Genomic DNA, 20,752 nt, shown 5'->3' with positions numbered 1-20,752 from the left:
CGTTTTAAATGGGCGACCGGATATCCTGGAGCTTTGCCCCCTAGTTGTAGATTCCCCCAGGAGGGGAAACATCCTCCCTGCATCTATCCTGTCAAGCACCCTCAGAATCCTATACAGAGAGAGACAGGGACAAAGAGGGAGACAAAGATAGACATACAGAGCGAGACAGTCAGTTTGACGTCTTGCAGAGTGGTCCGAGGGATAAGGAACTTCAGTTATGTTGAGAGTTTGTGATTGTTTTCCTCAGACGGTTAAGAGGAAATTTAATAAGAGGCTTTCAACATTACAAGGGGATTTGATTGAGGTAATAAGGAGAAACGCTTGCCAGTGGCAGGTATGACGGTAACCAGAGGAGACCAATTGAAGATAGCAGAATCAGTATGGGGAGAATTGTATTACGCAGCAAGGGCTCAGGCCTACTGAATATCTTACTGCTTAGAAATGTTATCACGGCCCAACTCTCTCTCACTAAAGTCTTGCACACGTTGCTAACTTTCAAATGTTGCATTCTTCAAACTGGCGTTGAGTTGATTGATAGCCGTGCTGTGATAAGCTATGTTTGTTAGGGGGGTGCAGCCTGCAAGAAAATACATGGATGTTTGATAATAACAGTGACTGTTCTGACACTGTCAGCTGCAGTTAAATGTGGGCATGTACACGTTTAAATTGTCTCGTCCCAAATGTAATTTCCTGCTGACTTTGAAACAGCAGGCATTTTACAAAAGGCAAGGAAGTGCATTGTGTACCTGTTGAGACATCAGCAGTGTTGAAATTGCAAAGGTTGATCAGGAGCAGACATTGCTTCGCGCGGGTGCATTGATTGGAGGCATTTCAAACAGCCTCAAAACGCACTGTTTCCTAACCGGGAATCGAACCCAGGCCGTAGCGGTGACAGCGCCGAATCCTAACCACTAGACCACCAGGGAAGCTGCAAGAAGCTGCAAGAAGCTGCCTGCCAGCAAGCAGAGCAACGCAGACTTTCCTCCTTGCTGCTTTGAAATTCAGATCACTTTCACGCCAGGCAAACTTTTCGTACAAGATGACATCTTTTAGACGAGAACACAAAGGACATGTTCACTAAGCCACAGCATCAAGTGCGGGAAGGGGTCCATTTGCCATATATTACCTTCTATGCTTTTCTCAGAGACAGAGGCATAAAGTCAGAGAGAAGCCGTCGGGGAAGTGAAAACTGAACATCATAATATCCACGACATTGTCCAGGAAATGGTTATGCAGTGCTTGAGACAAAGCAGCAAACACACACAAAATACCCGTATGTGCTCTCTTTGTGTGGGTATGTCTCAGATATCCATCTCAGTGTCATGCATTCATGGAGGCTGGCAGCACGGTGGGAGGCCATTCGGCCAATCGTGCCTGTGCTGTCTCTTTGAAAGAGCAGTCGTGCTTTCATCCGCTGTTATCTCATTTTCTCTCTCCCTCCTCAGTGCCCCACACAACAGGCAAACAGAAGGAGAACACTCTACTAACGAGGAACTGGTGCAGGGAGTTGTTATAAATTTTGTCATGTACATAATTTAAAATTATTTTTGTTCATTTTGTTCTATTCAACTTTTCCCAGGGTCTTTTTAAGGAGCTGCCCAAAGGTTTAAAATTGGGGATGTTAAAAATTCTCCCCGTCGGGGAATTGAACCCCGGTCTCCCGCGTGACAGGCGGGGATACTCACCACTATACTAACGAGGAACTGAAAGGTGCCGAATCTGTCAGAGCAAAAATCGACCTGTGAACAGAGGGACAGAAGGGACAGAAATTAGAATAAGAACAGAAGGAACAGGAGCAGGAGTGGGCCATTCGGCCCCTCGAGCCTGCCCCGCCATTCAATAAGATCATGGCTGATCAGATCTTCTACTCAACGCCACTTTCCTGCCCGCTCCCCATAACCCTTGACTCCACTGCAGCTCAAATATATGTCTATCTCCACCTTGAATATATTCAGTGGCTCCGCCTCCACAGCTCTCTGGGGTAGAGGATTCCAAAGATTCACGACATTCTGAGAGAAGAAATTCCTCCTCATGTCCGTTTTAAATGGGCGACCGGATATCCTGGAGCTTTGCCCCCTAGTTGTAGATTCCCCTAGGAGGGGAAACATCCTCCCTGCATCTATCCTGTCAAGCACCCTCAGAATCCTATACAGAGAGAGACAGGGACAAAGAGGGAGACAAAGATAGACATACAGAGCGAGACAGTCAGTTTGACGTCTTGCAGAGTGGTCCGAGGGATAAGGAACTTCAGTTATGTTGAGAGTTTGTGATTGTTTTCCTCAGACGGTTAAGAGGAAATTTAATAAGAGGCTTTCAAAATTACAAGGGGATTTGATTGAGGTAATAAGGAGAAACGCTTGCCAGTGGCAGGTATGACGGTAACCAGAGGAGACCAATTGAAGATAGCAGAATCAGTATGGGGAGAATTGTATTACGCAGCAAGGGCTCAGGCCTACTGAATATCTTACTGCTTAGAAATGTTATCACGGCCCAACTCTCTCTCACTAAAGTCTTGCACACGTTGCTAACTTTCAAATGTTGCATTCTTCAAACTGGCGTTGAGTTGATTGATAGCCGTGCTGTGATAAGCTATGTTTGTTAGGGGGGTGCAGCCTGCAAGAAAATACATGGAAGTTTGATAATAACAGTGACTGTTCTGACACTGTCAGCTGCAGTTAAATGTGGGCATGTACACGTTTAAATTGTCTCGTCCCAAATGTAATTTCCTGCTGACTTTGAAACAGCAGGCATTTTGCAAAAGGCAAGGAAGTGCATTGTGTACCTGTTGAGACATCAGCAGTGTTGAAATTGCAAAGGTTGATCAGGAGCAGACATTGCTTCCCGCGGGTGCATTGATTGGAGGCATTTCAAACAGCCTCAAAACGCACTGTTCCCTAACCGGGAATCGAACCACGGGCCGCGGCGGTGAAAGCGCCGAATCCTAACCACTAGGGAAGCTGCAAGAAGCTGCCTGCCAGCAAGCAGAGCAACGCAGACTTTCCTCCTTGCTGCTTTGAAATTCAGATCACTTTCACGCCAGGCAAACTTTTCGGACAAGATGACATCTTTTAGACGAGAACACAAAGGACATGTTCACTAAGCCACAGCATCAAGTGCGGGAAGGGGTCCATTTGCCATATATTTCCTTCTATGCTTTTCTCAGAGACAGAGGCATAAAGTCAGAGAGAAGCCGTCGGGGAAGTGAAAACTGAACATCATAATATCCACGACATTGTCCAGGAAATGGTTATGCAGTGCTTGAGACAAAGCAGCAAACACACACAAAATACCCGTATGTGCTCTCTTTGTGTGGGTATGTCTCAGATATCCATCTCAGTGTCATGCATTCATGGAGGCTGGCAGCACGGTGGGAGGCCATTCGGCCAATCGTGCCTGTGCTGTCTCTTTGAAAGAGCAGTCGTGCTTTCTCCCGCTGTTATCTCATTTTCTCTCTCCCTCCTCAGTGCCCCACACAACAGGCAAACAGAAGGAGAACACTCTACTAACGAGGAACTGGTGCAGGGAGTTTTTATAAATTTCGTCATGTTCATATTTTAAAATTATTTTCGTTCATTTTGTTCTATTCAACTTTTCCCAGGGTCTTTTTAAGGAGCTGCCCAAAGGTTTAAAATTGGGGATGTTAAAAATTCTCCCCGTCGGGGAATTGAACCCCGGTCTCCCGCGTGACAGGCGGGGATACTCACCACTATACTAACGAGGAACTGAAAGGTGCCGAATCTGTCAGAGCAAAAATCGACCTGTGAACAGAGGGACAGAGGCAGAAGGGACAGAAATAAGAACAGAAGGAATCGGAGCAGGAGTGGGCCATTCGGCCCCTCGAGCCTGCCCCGCCATTCAATAAGATCATGGCTGATCAGATCTTGTACTCAACGCCACTTTCCTGCCCGCTCCCCATAACCCTTGACTCCACTGCAGCTCAAATATATGTCTATCTCCACCTTGAATATATTCAGTGGCTCCGCCTCCACAGCTCTCTGGGGTAGAGGATTCCAAAGATTCACGACATTCTGAGAGAACAAATTCCTCCTCATCTCCGTTTTAAATGGGCGACCGGATATCCTGGAGCTTTGCCCCCTAGTTGTAGATTCCCCCAGGAGGGGAAACATCCTCCCTGCATCTATCCTGTCAAGCACCCTCAGAATCCTATACAGAGAGAGACAGGGACAAAGAGGGAGACAAAGATAGACATACAGAGCGAGACAGTCAGTTTGACGTCTTGCAGAGTGGTCCGAGGGATAAGGAACTTCAGTTATGTTGAGAGTTTGTGATTGTTTTCCTCAGACGGTTAAGAGGAAATTTAACAAGAGGCTTTCAAAATTACAAGGGGATTTGATTGAGGTAATAAGGAGAAACGCTTGCCAGTGGCAGGTATGACGGTAACCAGAGGAGACCAATTGAAGATAGCAGAATCAGTATGGGGAGAATTGTATTACGCAGCAAGGGCTCAGGCCTACTGAATATCTTACTGCTTAGAAATGTTATCACGGCCCAACTCTCTCTCACTAAAGTCTTGCACACGTTGCTAACTTGCAAATGTTGCATTCTTCAAACTGGCGTTGAGTTGATTGATAGCCGTGCTGTGATAAGCTATGTTTGTTAGGGGGGTGCAGCCTGCAAGAAAATACATGGAAGTTTGATAATAACAGTGACTGTTCTGACACTGTCAGCTGCAGTTAAATGTGGGCATGTACACGTTTAAATTGTCTCGTCCCAAATGTAATTTCCTGCTGACTTTGAAACAGCAGGCATTTTACAAAAGGCAAGGAAGTGCATTGTGTACCTGTTGAGGCAGCAGCAGTGTTGAAATTGCAAAGGTTGATCAGGAGCAGACATTGCTTCGCGCATTGATTGGAGGCATTTCAAACAGCCTCAAAACGCACTGTTCCCTAACCGGGAATCGAACCCGGGCCGCGGCGGTGAAAGCGCCGAATCCTAACCACTAGACCACCAGGGAAGCTGCAAGAAGCTGCCTGCCAGCAAGCAGCGCAACGCAGACTTTCCGCCTTGCTGCTTTGAAATTCAGATCACTTTCACGCCAGACAAACTTTTCGTACAAGATGACATCTTTTAGACGAGAACACAAAGGACATGTTCACTAAGCCACAGCATCAAGTGCGGGAAGGGGTCCATTTGCCATATATTTCCTTCTATGCTTTTCTCAGAGACAGAGGCATAAAGTCAGAGCGAAGCCGTCGGGGAAGTGAAAACTGAACATCATAATATCCACGACATTGTCCAGGAAATGGTTATGCAGTGCTTGAGACAAAGCAGCAAACACACACAAAATACCCGTATGTGCTCTCTTTGTGTGGGTATGTCTCAGATATCCATCTCAGTGTCATGCATTCATGGAGGCTGGCAGCACGGTGGGAGGCCATTCGGCCAATCGTGCCTGTGCTGTCTCTTTGAAAGAGCAGTCGTGCTTTCTCCCGCTGTTATCTCATTTTCTCTCTCCCTCCTCAGTGCCCCACACAACAGGCAAACAGAAGGAGAACAATCTACTAACGAGGAACTGGTGCAGGGAGTTGTTATAAATTTCGTCATGATCATATTTTAAAATTATTTTCGTTCATTTTGTTCTATTCAACTTTTCCCAGGGTCTTTTTAAGGAGCTGCCCAAAGGTTTAAAATTGGGGATGTTAAAAATTCTCCCCGTCGGGGAATTGAACCCCGGTCTCCCGCGTGACATGCGGGGATACTCACCACTATACTAACGAGGAACTGAAAAGTGCCGAATCTGTCAGAGCAAAAATCGACCTGTGAACAGAGGGACAGAGGCAGAAGGGACAGAAATAAGAATAAGAACAGAAGGAATAGGAGCAGGAGTGGGCCATTCGGCCCCTCGAGCCTGCCCCGCCATTCAATAAGATCATGGCTGATCAGATCTTCTACTCAACGCCACTTTCCTGCCCGCTCCCCATAACCCTTGACTCCACTGCAGCTCAAATATATGTCTATCTCCACCTTGAATATATTCAGTGGCTCCGCCTCCACAGCTCTCTGGGGTAGAGGATTCCAAAGATTCACGACATTCTGAGAGAAGAAATTCCTCCTCATCTCCGTTTTAAATGGGCGACCGGATATCCTGGAGCTTTGCCCCCTAGTTGTAGATTCCCCTAGGAGGGGAAACATCCTCCCTGCATCTATCCTGTCAAGCACCCTCAGAATCCTATACAGAGAGAGACAGGGACAAAGAGGGAGACAAAGATAGACATACAGAGCGAGACATTCAGTTTGACGTCTTGCAGAGTGGTCCGAGGGATAAGGAACTTCAGTTATGTTGAGAGTTTGTGATTGTTTTCCTCAGACGGTTAAGAGGAAATTTAATAAGAGGCTTTCAAAATTACAAGGGGATTTGATTGAGGTAATAAGGAGAAACGCTTGCCAGTGGCAGGTATGACGGTAACCAGAGGAGACCAATTGAAGATAGCAGAATCAGTATGGGGAGAATTGTATTATGCAGCAAGGGCTCAGGCCTACTGAATATCTTACTGCTTAGAAATGTTATCACGGCCCAACTCTCTCTCACTAAAGTCTTGCACACTTTGCTAACTTTCAAATGTTGCATTCTTCAAACTGGCGTTGAGTTGATTGATAGCCGTGCTGTGATAAGCTAAGTTTGTTAGGGGGGTGCAGCCTGCAAGAAAATACATGGAAGTTTGATAATAACCGTGACTGTTCTGACACTGTCAGCTGCAGTTAAATGTGGGCATGCACACGTTTAAATTGTCTCGTCCCAAATGTAATTTCCTGCTGACTTTGAAACAGCAGGCATTTTACAAAAGGCAAGGGAGTGCATTGTGTACCTGTTGAGGCAGCAGCAGTGTTGAAATTGCAAAGGTTGATCTGGAGCAGGCATTGCTTCGCGCGGGTGCATTGATTGGAGGCATTTCAAACAGCCTCAAAACGCACTGTTCTACTAATCGGGAATGGAACCCGGGCCGCGGCAATGAAAGCGCCGAATCTTAACCACTAGACCACCAGGGAAGCTGCAAGAAGCTGCCTGCCAGCAAGCAGAGCAACGCAGACTTTCCTCCTTGCTGCTTTGAAATTCAGATCACTTTAACGCCAGGCAAACTTTTCGTACAAGATGACATCTTTTAGACGAGAACACAAAGGACATGTTCACTAAGCCACAGCATCAAGTGCGGGAAGGCGTCCATTTGCCATATATTTCCTTCTATGCTTTTCTCAGAGACAGAGGCATAAAGTCAGAGAGAAGCCGTCGGGGAAGTGAAAGCTGACATCATAATACCCACGACATTGTCGAGGAAATGGTTATGCAGTGCTTGAGACAAAGCAGCAAACACACACAAAATACCCGTATGTGCTCTCTTTGTGTGGGTATGTCTCAGATATCCATCTCAGTGTCATGCATTCATGGAGGCTGGCAGCACGGTGGGAGGCCATTCGGCCAATCGTGCCTGTGCTGTCTCTTTGAAAGAGCAGTCGTGCTTTCTCCCGCTGATATCTCATTTTCTCTCTCCCTCCTCAGTGCCCCACACAACAGGCAAACAGAAGGAGAACACTCTACTAACGAGGAACTGGTGCAGGGAGTTGTTATAAATTTCGTCATGTACATATTTTAAAATTATTTTCGTTCATTTTGTTCTATTCAACTTTTCCCAGGGTCTTTTTAAGGAGCTGCCCAAAGGTTTAAAATTGGGGATGTTAAAAATTCTCCCCGTCGGGGAATTGAACCCCGGTCGCCCGCGTGACAGGCGGGGATACTCACCACTATACTAACGAGAAACTGAAAGGTGCCGAATCTGTCAGAGCAAAAATCGACCTGTGAACAAAGGGACAGAGGCAGAAGGGACAGAAATAAGAATAAGAACAGAAGGAATCGGAGCAGGAGTGGGCCATTATGCCCCTCGAGCCTGCCCCGCCATTCAATAAGATCATGGCTGATCAGATCTTCTACTCAACGCCACTTTCCTGCACGCTCCCCATAACCTTTGACTCCACTGTAGCTCAAATATATGTCTATCTCCACCTTGAATATATTCAGTGACTCCGCCTCCACAGCTCTCTGGGGTAGAGGATTCCAAAGATTCACGACATTCTGAGAGAAGAAATTCCTCCTCATCTCCGTTTTAAATGGGCGACCGGATATCCTGGAGCTTTGCCCCCTAGTTGTAGATTCCCCCAGGAGGGGAAACATCCTCCCTGCATCTATCCTGTCAAGCACCCTCAGAATCCTATACAGAGAGAGACAGGGACAAAGAGGGAGACAAATATAGACATACAGAGCGAGACACTCAGTTTGACGTCTTGCAGAGTGGTCCGAGGGATAAGGAACTTCAGTTATGTTGAGAGTTTGTGATTGTTTTCCTCAGACGGTTAAGAGGAAATTTAATAAGAGGCTTTCAAAATTACAAGGGGATTTGATTGAGGTAATAAGGAGAAACGCTTGCCAGTGGCAGGTATGACGGTAACCAGAGGAGACCAATTGAAGATAACAGAATCAGTATGGGGAGAATTGTATTACGCAGCAAGGGCTCAGGCCTACTGAATATCTTACTGCTTAGAAATGTTATCACGGCCCAACTCTCTCTCACTAAAGTCTTGCACACGTTGCTAACTTTCAAATGTTGCATTCTTCAAACTGGCGTTGAGTTGATTGATAGCCGTGCTGTGATAAGCTAAGTTTGTTAGGGGGGTGCAGCCTGCAAGAAAATACATGGAAGTTTGATAATAACCGTGACTGTTCTGACACTGTCAGCTGCAGTTAAATGTGGGCATGTACACGTTTAAATTGTCTCGTCCCAAATGTAATTTCCTGCTGACTTTGAAACAGCAGGCATTTTACAAAAGGCAAGTAAGTGCATTGTGTACCTGTTGAGGCAGCAGCAGTGTTGAAATTGCAAAGGTTGATCAGGAGCAGGCATTGCTTCGCGCGGGTGCATTGATTGGAGGCTTTTCAAACAGCCTCAAAACGCACTGCTCTATAACCGGGGATCGAACCCGTGCCGCGGCGGTGAAAGCGCCGAATCTTAACCACTAGACCACCAGGGAAACTGCAAGAAGCTGCCTGCCAGCAAGCAGAGCAACGCAGACTTTCCTCCTTGCTGCTTTGAAATTCAGATCACTTTCACGCCAGGCAAACTTTTCGTACAAGATGACATCTTTTAGACGAGAACACAAAGGACATGTTCACTAAGCCACAGCATCAAGTGCGGGAAGGCGTCCATTTGCCATATATTTCCTTCTATGCTTTTCTCAGAGACAGAGGCATAAAGTCAGAGAGAAGCCGTCGGGGAAGTGAAAACTGACATCATAATATCCACGACACTGTCGAGGAAATGGTTATGCAGTGCTTGAGACAAAGCAGCAAACACACACAAAATACTCGTATGTGCGTATGTCTCAGATATCCATCTCAGTGTCATGCATTCATGGAGGCTGGCAGCACGGTGGGAGGCCATTCGGCCAATCGTGCCTGTGCTGTCTCTTTGAAAGAGCAGTCGTGCTTTCTCCCGCTGTTATCTCATTTTCTCTCTCCCTCCTCAGTGCCCCACACAACAGGCAAACAGAAGGAGAACACTCTACTAACGAGGAACTGGTGCAGGGAGTTGTTATAAATTTCGTCATGTACTTATTTTAAAATTATTTTCGTTCATTTTGTTCTATTCAACTTTTCCCAGGGTCTTTTTAAGGAGCTGCCCAAAGGTTTAAAATTGGGGATGTTAAAAATTCTCCCCGTCGGGGAATTGAACCCCGGTCTCCCGCGTGACAGGCGGGGATACTCACCACTATACTAACGAGGAACTGAAAGGTGCCGAATCTGTCAGAGCAAAAATCGACCTGTGAACAAAGGGACAGAGGCAGAAGGGACAGAAATAAGAATAAGAACAGAAGGAATAGGAGCAGGAGTGGGCCATTCGGCCCCTCGAGCCTGCCCCGCCATTCAATAAGATCATGGCTGATCAGATCTTCTACTCAACGCCACTTTCCTGCACGCTCCCCATAACCTTTGACTCCACTGTAGCTCAAATATATGTCTATCTCCACCTTGAATATATTCAGTGACTCCGCCTCCACAGCTCTCTGGGGTAGAGGATTCCAAAGATTCACGACATTCTGAGAGAAGAAATTCCTCCTCATCTCCGTTTTAAATGGGCGACCGGATATCCTGGAGCTTTGCCCCCTAGTTGTAGATTCCCCCAGGAGGGGAAACATCCTCCCTGCATCTATCCTGTCAAGCACCCTCAGAATCCTATACAGAGAGAGACAGGGACAAAGAGGGAGACAAAGATAGACATACAGAGCGAGACACTCAGTTTGACGTCTTGCAGAGTGGTCCGAGGGATAAGGAACTTCAGTTATGTTGAGAGTTTGTGATTGTTTTCCTCAGACGGTTAAGAGGAAATTTAATAAGAGGCTTTCAAAATTACAAGGGGATTTGATTGAGGTAATAAGGAGAAACGCTTGCCAGTGACAGGTATGACGGTAACCAGAGGAGACCAATTGAAGATAACAGAATCAGTATGGGGAGAATTGTATTACGCAGCAAGGGCTCAGGCCTACTGAATATCTTACTGCTTAGAAATGTTATCACGGCCCAACTCTCTTTCACTAAAGTCTTGCACACGTTGCTAACTTTCAAATGTTGCATTCTTCAAACTGGCGTTGAGTTGATTGATAGCCGTGCTGTGATAAGCTAAGTTTGTTAGGCGGGTGCAGCCTGCAAGAAAATACATGGAAGTTTGATAATAACCGTGACTGTTCTGACACTGTCAGCTGCAGTTAAATGTGGGCATGTACACGTTTAAATTGTCTCGTCCCAAATGTAATTTCCTACTGACTTTGAAACAGCAGGCATTTTACAGAAGGCAAGGAAGTGCATTGTGTACCTGTTGAGGCAGCAGCAGTGTTGAAATTGCAAAGGTTGATCAGGAGCAGGCATTGCTTCGCGCGGGTGCATTGATTGGAGGCTTTTCAAACAGCCTCAAAACGCACTGCTCTATAACCGGGGATCGAACCGTGCCGTGGCGGTGAAAGCGCCGAATCTTAACCACTAGACCACCAGGGAAACTGCAAGAAGCTGCCTGCCAGCAAGCAGAGCAACGCAGACTTTCCTCCTTGCTGCTTTGAAATTCAGATCACTTTCACGCCAGGCAAACTTTTCGTACAAGATGACATCTTTTAGACGAGAACACAAAGGACATGTTCACTAAGCCACAGCATCAAGTGCGGGAAGGCGTCCATTTGCCATATATTTCCTTCTATGCTTTTCTCAGAGACAGAGGCATAAAGTCAGAGAGAAGCCGTCGGGGAAGTGAAAACTGACATCATAATATCCACGACACTGTCGAGGAAATGGTTATGCAGTGCTTGAGACAAAGCAGCAAACACACACAAAATACTCGTATGTGCTCTCTTTGTGTGGGTATGTCTCAGATATCCATCTCAGTGTCATGCATTCATGGAGGCTGGCAGCACGGTGGGAGGCCATTCGGCCAATCGTGCCTGTGCTGTCTCTTTGAAAGAGCAGTCGTGCTTTCTCCCGCTGTTATCTCATTTTCTCTCTCCCTCCTCAGTGCCCCACACAACAGGCAAACAGAAGGAGAACACTCTACTAACGAGGAACTGGTGCAGGGAGTTGTTATAAATTTCGTCATGTACATATTTTAAAATTATTTTCGTTCATTTTGTTCTATTCAACTTTTCCCAGGGTCTTTTTAAGGAGCTGCCCAAAGGTTTAAAATTGGGGATGTTAAAAATTCTCCCCGTCGGGGAATTGAACCCCGGTCTCCCGCGTGACAGGCGGGGATACTCACCACTATACTAACGAGGAACTGAAAGGTGCCGAATCTGTAAGAGCAAAAATCGACCTGTGAACAAAGGGACAGAGGCAGAAGGGACAGAAATAAGAATAAGAACAGAAGGAATAGGAGCAGGAGTGGGCCATTCGGCCCCTCGAGCCTGCCCCGCCATTCAATAAGATCATGGCTGATCAGATCTTCTACTCAACGCCACTTTCCTGCCCGCTCCCCATAACCCTTGACTCCACTGTAGCTCAAATATATGTCTATCTCCACCTTGAATATATTCAGTGACTCCGCCTCCACAGCTCTCTGGGGTAGAGGATTCCAAAGATTCACGACATTCTGAGAGAAGAAATTCCTCCTCATCTCCGTTTTAAATGGGCGACCGGATATCCTGGAGCTTTGCCCCCTAGTTGTAGATTCCCCCAGGAGGGGAAACATCCTCCCTGCATCTATCCTGTCAAGCACCCTCAGAATCCTATACAGAGAGAGACAGGGACAAAGAGGGAGACAAAGATAGACATACAGAGCGAGACACTCAGTTTGACGTCTTGCAGAGTGGTCCGAGGGATAAGGAACTTCAGTTATGTTGAGAGTTTGTGATTGTTTTCCTCAGACGGTTAAGAGGAAATTTAATAAGAGGCTTTCAAAATTACAAGGGGATTTGATTGAGGTAATAAGGAGAAACGCTTGCCAGTGACAGGTATGACGGTAACCAGAGGAGACCAATTGAAGATAACAGAATCAGTATGGGGAGAATTGTATTACGCAGCAAGGGCTCAGGCCTACTGAATATCTTACTGCTTAGAAATGTTATCACGGCCCAACTCTCTCTCACTAAAGTCTTGCACACGTTGCTAACTTTCAAATGTTGCATTCTTCAAACTGGCGTTGAGTTGATTGATAGCCGTGCTGTGATAAGCTAAGTTTGTTAGGGGGGTGCAGCCTGCAAGAAAATACATGGAAGTTTGATAATAACCGTGACTGTTCTGACACTGTCAGCTGCAGTTAAATGTGGGCATGTACACGTTTAAATTGTCTCGTCCCAAATGTAATTTCCTGCTGACTTTGAAACAGCAGGCATTTTACAAAAGGCAAGGAAGTGCATTGTATACCTGTTGAGGCAGCAGCAGTGTTGAAATTGCAAAGGTTGATCAGGAGCAGGCATTGCTTCGCGCGGGTGCATTGATTGGAGGCTTTTCAAACAGCCTCAAAACGCACTGCTCTATAACCGGGGATCGAACCCGTGCCGCGGCGGTGAAAGCGCCGAAGCTTAACCATTAGACCACCAGGGAAGCTGAAGAAAGCTGCCTGCCAGCAAGCAGAGCAACGCAGACTTTCCTCCTTGCTGCTTTGAAATTCAGATCACTTTCACGCCAGGCAAACTTTTCGGACAAGATGACATCTTTCAGACGAGAACACAAAGGACATGTTCACTAAGCCACAGCATCCAGTGCGGGAAGGCGTCCATTTGGCATATATTTCCTTCTATGCTTTTCTCAGAGACAGAGGCATAAAGTCAGAGAGAAGCCGTCGGGGAATTGAAAACTGAACATCATAATATCCACGACATTGTCGAGGAAATGGTTATGCAGTGCTTGAGACAAAGCAGCAAAAACACACAAAATACCCGTATGTGCTCTCTTTGTGTGGGTATGTCTCAGATATCCATCTCAGTGTCATGCATTCATGGAGGCTGGCAGCACGGTGGGAGGCCATTCGGCCAATCGTGCCTGTGCTGTCTCTTTGAAAGAGCAGTCGTGCTTTCTCCCGCTGTTATCTCATTTTCTCTCTCCCTCCTCAGTGCCCCACACAAAAGGCAATCAGAAGACGAACACGCTACTAACGAGGAACTGGTGCAGGGAGTTGTTATACAGTTCTTCATATGCCAGTATATATATTAAAATTATTGTAGTTCACTTTGTTCTATTCAACTTTTCCCAGGGTCATTTTAAGGAGCTGCCTAAAGGTTTAAAATTGGGGATGTTAAAAATCCTCTTCGTCGGGGAATTGAACTCCGGTCTCCCGCGTGACAGGCGGGGATATTTACCACTATGCTAACGAGGAACTGAAAGACGCCGAATCAGTCGGAGCAAAAATCGATCTGTGAACAGAGGAAGAAAGAGGCAGAAGGGACAGAAATATGAATAAGAGCAGCAGAAATAGGAGCTGGAGTGGGCCATTCGGCCCCTCGTGCCTGCCCCGCCATTCAATAAGGTCATGGCTGATCAGATCTTCTACTCAACGCCACTTTCCTGCCCGCTCCCCATAACCCTTGACTTCACTGTAGCTCAAATATATGTCTATCTCCACCTTGAATATATTCAATAACTCCGCCTCCACAGCTCTCTGGGATAGAGGATTCCAAAGACTTACGACATTCTGAGAGAAGAAATTCCTCCTCATCTCCGTTTTAAATGGGCGACCGGATATCCTGAAGCTTTGCCCCCTAGTTGTAGATTCCTCCAGGAGGGGAAACATCCTCCCTGCATCTATCCTGTTAAACACCCTCGGAATCCTATACAGAGAGAGACAGGGACAAAGAGGGTGACAAAGATAGACATACAGAGCGAGACACTCAGTTTGACGTCTTGCAGAGTGGTCCGAGGGATAAGGGACTTCAGTTATGTTGAGAGTCTGGGATTGTTTTTCTCCGACAGTTAGGAGGAAATTTAATATGGGGGAATTGTTATACAGTTCTTCTTATGCCAGTACATATTTTGAATTATTTTAGTTCGTTTTGTCCTGTTCAACTTCTCCCAGGAGCATTTTAAGGAGCTGCCCAAAGGATTAAATTTGGGGGATGAACCACTGTCTCCACATTACAGGCAGGGATACTCACCGTTATACTAACGAGGAACTAAAACATACCGAATCTGTCAGAGCAAAAATCGACCTGTGAACAGAGGGACAAAGAGGCAGAAGGGACAGAGATAAGAATAAGAACAGAAGAAATTGTAGCAGGGGTGTGCCATTCGTCTCGTCGCGCCTGCCCCGCCATTCAATAAGGTCATGGCTGATCAGATCTTCGAATCAACGCCACTTTTCCGCCAACTCCACATAACCCGTGACTCCACTGTATCTCAAGCATATGTCTGTCTCCGCCTTGATTATATTCAGTGACTCCGCCTGCACAGCTCTCTGGGGTAGAGGATTCCAAAGTTTCACTGCACTCTGAGAGAAGAAATTCCTCCTCATCTCTGTTTTAATTGGGCGACCACTGATTCTGAGCTCTGCCCCCAAGTTATCGATTCCCCCAGGAGGAGAAATATCCTCCCTGCATCTATCCTGTCAAGCATCCTCAGAATCCTATACAGAGAGAGACAGGGACAAAGAGGTAGACAAAAATAGACATACAGAGCGAGACCCTCAGTTTGACGTCTTGCTGATTGGCCCGAGATTTAAGGGACTTTAGTTATGTTGAGAGTCTGGGATTGTTTTCCTCAGAAGTTAAGAGGAAATTTAATAAGAGGCCTTCAAAATTACAAGGGGATTAGATAGAGGCAATAAAGAGAAACGCTTGCCAGTGGCAGGAGTGACGGTAACCAGAGGACACCGATTGAAGATAACCAGCAAAATAATCAGTATGGGGAGAATTGGCTTACACAGCAAGGGCTCAGGCGTAATGTTTTTCTTACTGCTCAGGATAAGTTATCATGACAGGCGGGGATACTCACCACTATGCTAACGAGGAACTGAAAGATGCAGAATCTGTCAGAGCAATAATCGACCTGGGAACAGAGGGACAAAGTGGCAGAAGGGACAGAAATAAAAACAAGTACAGAAGAAATTGGAGCAGGAGTATGCCATTCGGACACTCCAGCATGCCCCGCCATTCAATAAGATCATGGCTGATCAGATCTTCGGCTCAACGTCCGCACCCCATAACCCTTGACTCCCTCAACATTGGCTAACAAGGGAAATTAATGATAGCATAAGTTCCAAGGAGAGGACATATCAATTGGACAGATAAAGCAGCAAACAAAAGAACATAAGAAATAGGAGCAGGAGTAGGCTAATCGGCACCTCGAGCCTGCTCCAGCATTCAATAGATCATGGCTGATCTGATCCTCACCTCAAATCTACTATAACTCTACATCCCTCCCGAACCCATGTGATCTCCTGGGAGAGGCGAAAAACCTGATAAAAAACCCAATGGCCAATTTGGGAGATAAAAATCTGGGAAATTCTTCTCCGACCCATCTAGGCGATCGCAACTCGTCCAGGAGATCACTGTCCCTATATTTTCTACAGTACTTACATTCTGTAAAAGTTGATTTCCACCCCAGCCAGGAACAGGAATAGAACCATCTCCTGCAATCTAACACATAATTAGAACATAAGAAGTAGGAGCAGAACCAGGCTACATGGCCACTGAGCCCGCTCCTTTACCCACAGGGCCATGACCATTCCGAACATAGACTCATGTTCAATTTCCTGCCGGCTCCCCGTAACACCTAATTCCCGTTAATTCTAAGAAACTGTCTATTTCTGTTTTAAATTTATTTAAATATGTAGCTTCCACAGCTTTCTGGGGCAGCAAATTCCACAGACCTACTACCCTCTGATTGAAGAAGTTTCTCCTCATCTCAGTTTGAAAGAGCAGCCCCTTAGTCTAAGATTATGCCCCCTAGTTCTAGTTTCAGCCATCATTGGGAACATCCTCACCACATCCACCCGATCAAGCCCCTTCACAATCTTATATATTTCAATAAGATCGCCTCTCATTCTTCTGAACTCCATTGAGTAGTGTCCCAATCTACTCAACCTCTCTCATATGACCAGCCCCTGATCCCTGGGATTAACCGAGTGAACCTTCTTTGTACTGACTCGAGAGCAAGTATGTATTTTCTTAAGTACGGACAACAAAACTGTATGCAGTATTCCAGGTGCGGGCTCACCAATACCTTGTACAATTGCAACAATACCTCCCTGTTTTTATATTCTGTCCCCCAAGCAATAAAAGCCAACATTCCATTGGCCTTCTTGATCACTTGCTGCACCTGCATACTAAATCTTTCTGTTTCGTGCACCAGGACCCCCAGATCCCTTTGTATTACAGTACTTTCCAGTTTCTTGCCATTAAGATAATAACTTGCTCTATGATTTTTTTCTGCCAAAGTGCATAACCTCACACTTTCCAGTATTGTATTCCATCTGGCAAATCGCTGCCCACTTACGTAGACTGTCTATCTCCCTTTGCAGGTTTTTTATGTCCTCCTCATTCACTACTTTCCTTCCCATCTTTGTATCATCTGCAAACTTTGATATGTTACACTCGGTCCCCTCCTCCAAATCATTAATATAGATTGCAGAGTGTTGGGGACCCAGCACTGGCCCCTGCGGGACAACAATAGTTACTGATTGCCAGTCTGAGAACGAACCATTTATCCTAACTCTCTGCTTTCTGTTAGATAGCCAATCCTGCACCCATGCCAGAATATTACCCCTAATCCCATGATTTTTTACCTTGAGCAATAACTTTTGTGTGGCACCTTGTCAAATGCCTTTTGGAAGTCTAAATACAATACATCCACTGGTCCCCCTTTATCCACCCTGTATGTTACTTCCTCAAAGTACACAAGCAAATTTGTCAAACATGACTTCCCCTTCATAAAACCATGCTGACTTTGCCCTATTAAATTATGTTTATCCAAATGTCCCGTTACTGTCTCCTTAATAATGGACTCTAAAATTTTACAAACCACAGATGTTAGGCTAACAGGTCTGTAGTTTTCAGCCTTCTGCCTACTACCTTTTTTAAATAAGGGTGTTGCATTAGCAGTTTTCCAATCTGCTGGGACCTTTGCTGAGTCCAGGGAGTTTTGGAAAATTATTACCAATGCATCCACAATCCCTACCGTCACTTCCCTCAAGACCCTAGGATGTAAGCCATCAGGTCCAGGGGATTTATCCGCCTTGAGTCCCATTATTTTACCAAGTACCACTTCCTTAGTGATTGTAATCGTATTTAGCTTCTCCCCGCCCCCCCTAGAGCCCACTGTTTGTCCAGTGTTGGGATATTCTTAGTGTCCTCTGCCGTAAAGACTGATACAAAATAATTGTTCAGCTTTTTTGCCATATCCATGTTTCCCAGCATTAATTCCCCGGTCTCATTCTCTAAGGGACCAACATTTACTTTAGCCACCCTTTTTCTTTTTATATAACTATAGAAAATTTTGCTATCTGACGATTGGGAGCAGTTTCCCAGGCTGATACCTGGGATGGCAGGAATGATGTATGAGGAGAGATTGTGTCGACTGGGCTTTTACTCGCTGGAGTTTAGAAGAATGTGAGGGGGTCTCATTGAAACTTATAATATTCTAACAGGACTAGACAGACTAGATGCAGGAAGGATGTTCCAGATGGCCAGCGAGTCCAGACCCAGGTGTCAGAGTTTAAGGATAAGGGGTAAGCCACAGTGTGGTGAACCTGTGGAATTCTCTACACCAGAAGGCAGTGGAGGCAAATTCATTAAATATGTTCAAGTAGGAGTTAGATCTATTTCTTCAGGCCAGTGGGATCAAGGGATATGGGGAGAAGGCAGGGACAGGGTACTGAATTTGGATGATCAGCCATGATTTCATTGAATGGTGGAGCAGGCTCGAGGGGCTGAATGGCCGACTCCTGCTCCTATCTTCTATGTTTCTATCTTTCTATGTTTAGGATCCAGCAAAGGAGGACAAAGGTATTAATTAAGAGGGGGAATATAGAGTATGAGAGTAAGCTATCAGGGAACATAAAAACTGACAGTAAAAGCATCTATAGATATGTGAACAGAAAGAGATTGTTAAAGTGAAGCGCAGGTCCCTTGCAGTCAGAATCAGGGGAATTTATAATGGGGAACAAAGACATGGCAGACAAATTAAATCCATACTTTGGTTCTGTCTTCACAAAGGAGGACACCAATAAACTCCCAGAGATGTCGGGGAACATAAGGTTTAATGAAAGGGAGGAACTGAATGAAATCAGTATTTGTAGGGAAATGGTGTTAGGGAAATTGACGGGATTGAGGGCCGATAAATCCTCAGCACCTGATAATCTACATCCTAGGGTAATTAAGGAAGTGGATCTAGAAATAATCGATGCAATGCTGGTCATCTTCCAAAATTCTATAAATTCTGGAACAATTCCCATGGATTGGAGGGAAGGTAATGTAACACCACTATTTAAAAAAGGTGGTAGAGCAAAAACGGGGCATTATAGATCGGTAAGCATGACATCGGTAGTGGGGAAAATGCTATTGTCCATTATAAAAGATGTAATAGCACAGCACTTGGAAAACAATGACAGGATCGGACAAAGTCAAAAGCAAAATGCTGCAGATGCTGGAAATCCGAAATAACAACAGGAAATGCTGGAAAAGCTCAGCAGGCCAGGCAACATCCGTGGAGAGAAAATAGAATCAACGTTTCGGGTCTATTTTCAACGTAGACTCTATTTTCTCTCCAAGGATGTTGCCTGGCCTGCTGATTTTTTCCAGCATTTTCTGTTGTTATGTCGGACAAAGTCAAAATGGATTTACAAAAGGTAAATCGTGCTTGACTAATCTACTGGAATTATTTGAAGATGTAACTGGTAGAATAGAAAAGGGAGAACAAGTGGATGTGGTGTATTTGGAATTTCAGAAGGCCTTCGAAAAGGTCCTGCATAAGAGACTAGCATGCAAAGTTAAAGCACATGGGATTGGGGGTAATGTACTGACTTGGATAGAAAACTGGTTGGCAGACAGGAAGCAAAGATTTGGAATAAATGGGTCTTTTTCCGAGTTGACGGCGCTGACTAGTGGGGTCGCAGAGGGATCAGGGCTAGGACCCCAGTTATTCACAATATATACTAATGATCTAGACGGGGGAACTAGATGTAATATCAGCAAGTTTGCAGACAACACAAAGCTGGGTGGGCGTGTACGATTTGGATAGGTTGGGCGATTGGGCAGATGCATGGGAGATGCAGTATAATGTAAATAAATGCGAGGTTATCCACTTTGGTGGCAAAAACAGGAAGGCAGATTATTAACTGAACGGCAATAGATTGGGAAAAGGGGAAGTGCAACGAGACGTGGGTGTCCTTGTGCACCAGTCGCTGAAGGCAAGCATGCAGGTGCAGCAGGCGGTTAAGAAGGCAAATGGTATGCTGTCCTTCACAGCGAGAACATTCGTGTACAGGAACAAAAATGTGTTGATGGAATTCTACAGGGCCTTGGTGAAATCATACCTTGAGTATTGTGTGCAGCTTTGGTCGCCTTATCTGACGAAGGATGATCTTGCCCTGGAGGGAGTGCAGCGAAGATTCACCAGACTGATACCTGGAATGGCAGGAATGACGTATGAAGAGAGATTGGATTGATTAGTCTTATATTCGCTAAAGTTTATAAGAATGAGAGGGGATCTCATTGAAACTTATAAAATTCTAACAGGACTAGGCATACTAGATGCAGGAAGGCTGTTCCCGATGGTGCGGGAGTCCAGAACCAGGGGTCACTGTCTAAGGATAAGGGGTAAGCCATTTAGGGCTGAGATTAGGAGAAATTGCTTCACCCAGAGTGGTGAACCTGTGGAATTCTCTACCACAGAAGACAGTTGAGGCCAATTCATTAAATACATTCAAGAAGGCGTTAGAAATATTTCTTAAGGATAAGGGGATCAAGGGATATGGGGAGAAAGCAGGGACAGGATGCTGAATCTGGATGATCAGCCATGACCGCATTGAACGGAGGAGCAGGCTCGAGGGGCCGAATGGACTTCTCCTGATCCTATCTTCTACGTTTCTATGCAGCTCAAATATTTGTCAATCTCCGACTTGATTATATCCAACGACTCCGCCTCCACAGCTCTCTGGGTTAGAGATTTCCAAAGATTCACGACCCTCTGAGAGAAGAATTCCTCCGTTTTAAATGGACTACCCCTTAGCCTGAATCTTTGCCCCCTAGTTCTAGATTCCCCCAAGAGGGGAAACAT

The 20,752-nt window shown here is 45.6% G+C and overlaps 5 non-coding genes across 5 annotated transcripts; all 5 read right to left on the bottom strand.

Annotated features, from left to right (window-relative positions):
* Positions 1–1,630: 1,630 nt before the first annotated feature.
* On the bottom strand, positions 1,631–1,702 carry trnad-guc (transfer RNA aspartic acid (anticodon GUC)). The gene has a single exon. It is a non-coding gene; the product is annotated as a tRNA-Asp (tRNA).
* Positions 1,703–3,649: 1,947 nt separating this feature from the next.
* trnad-guc (transfer RNA aspartic acid (anticodon GUC)) lies at positions 3,650–3,721 on the bottom strand. Its single transcript has one exon. It is a non-coding gene; the product is annotated as a tRNA-Asp (tRNA).
* Positions 3,722–4,903: 1,182 nt separating this feature from the next.
* Positions 4,904–4,975, bottom strand: trnae-uuc (transfer RNA glutamic acid (anticodon UUC)). The gene has a single exon. It is a non-coding gene; the product is annotated as a tRNA-Glu (tRNA).
* A 4,744-nt stretch (positions 4,976–9,719) lies between these two features.
* trnad-guc (transfer RNA aspartic acid (anticodon GUC)) lies at positions 9,720–9,791 on the bottom strand. The gene has a single exon. It is a non-coding gene; the product is annotated as a tRNA-Asp (tRNA).
* A 1,958-nt stretch (positions 9,792–11,749) lies between these two features.
* Positions 11,750–11,821, bottom strand: trnad-guc (transfer RNA aspartic acid (anticodon GUC)). Its single transcript has one exon. It is a non-coding gene; the product is annotated as a tRNA-Asp (tRNA).
* Positions 11,822–20,752: the final 8,931 nt, after the last annotated feature.

Source organism: Somniosus microcephalus, unplaced genomic scaffold, assembly GCF_052327205.1.
Source record: "Somniosus microcephalus isolate GS21.2 unplaced genomic scaffold, FLI_Smic_1.0 unresolved_chr5, whole genome shotgun sequence".
Lineage (NCBI taxonomy): Eukaryota > Metazoa > Chordata > Chondrichthyes > Squaliformes > Somniosidae > Somniosus > Somniosus microcephalus.
The sequence above is the reverse complement of the archived record's forward strand: the minus strand, read 5'-3'. Positions and strand labels throughout refer to the sequence as shown.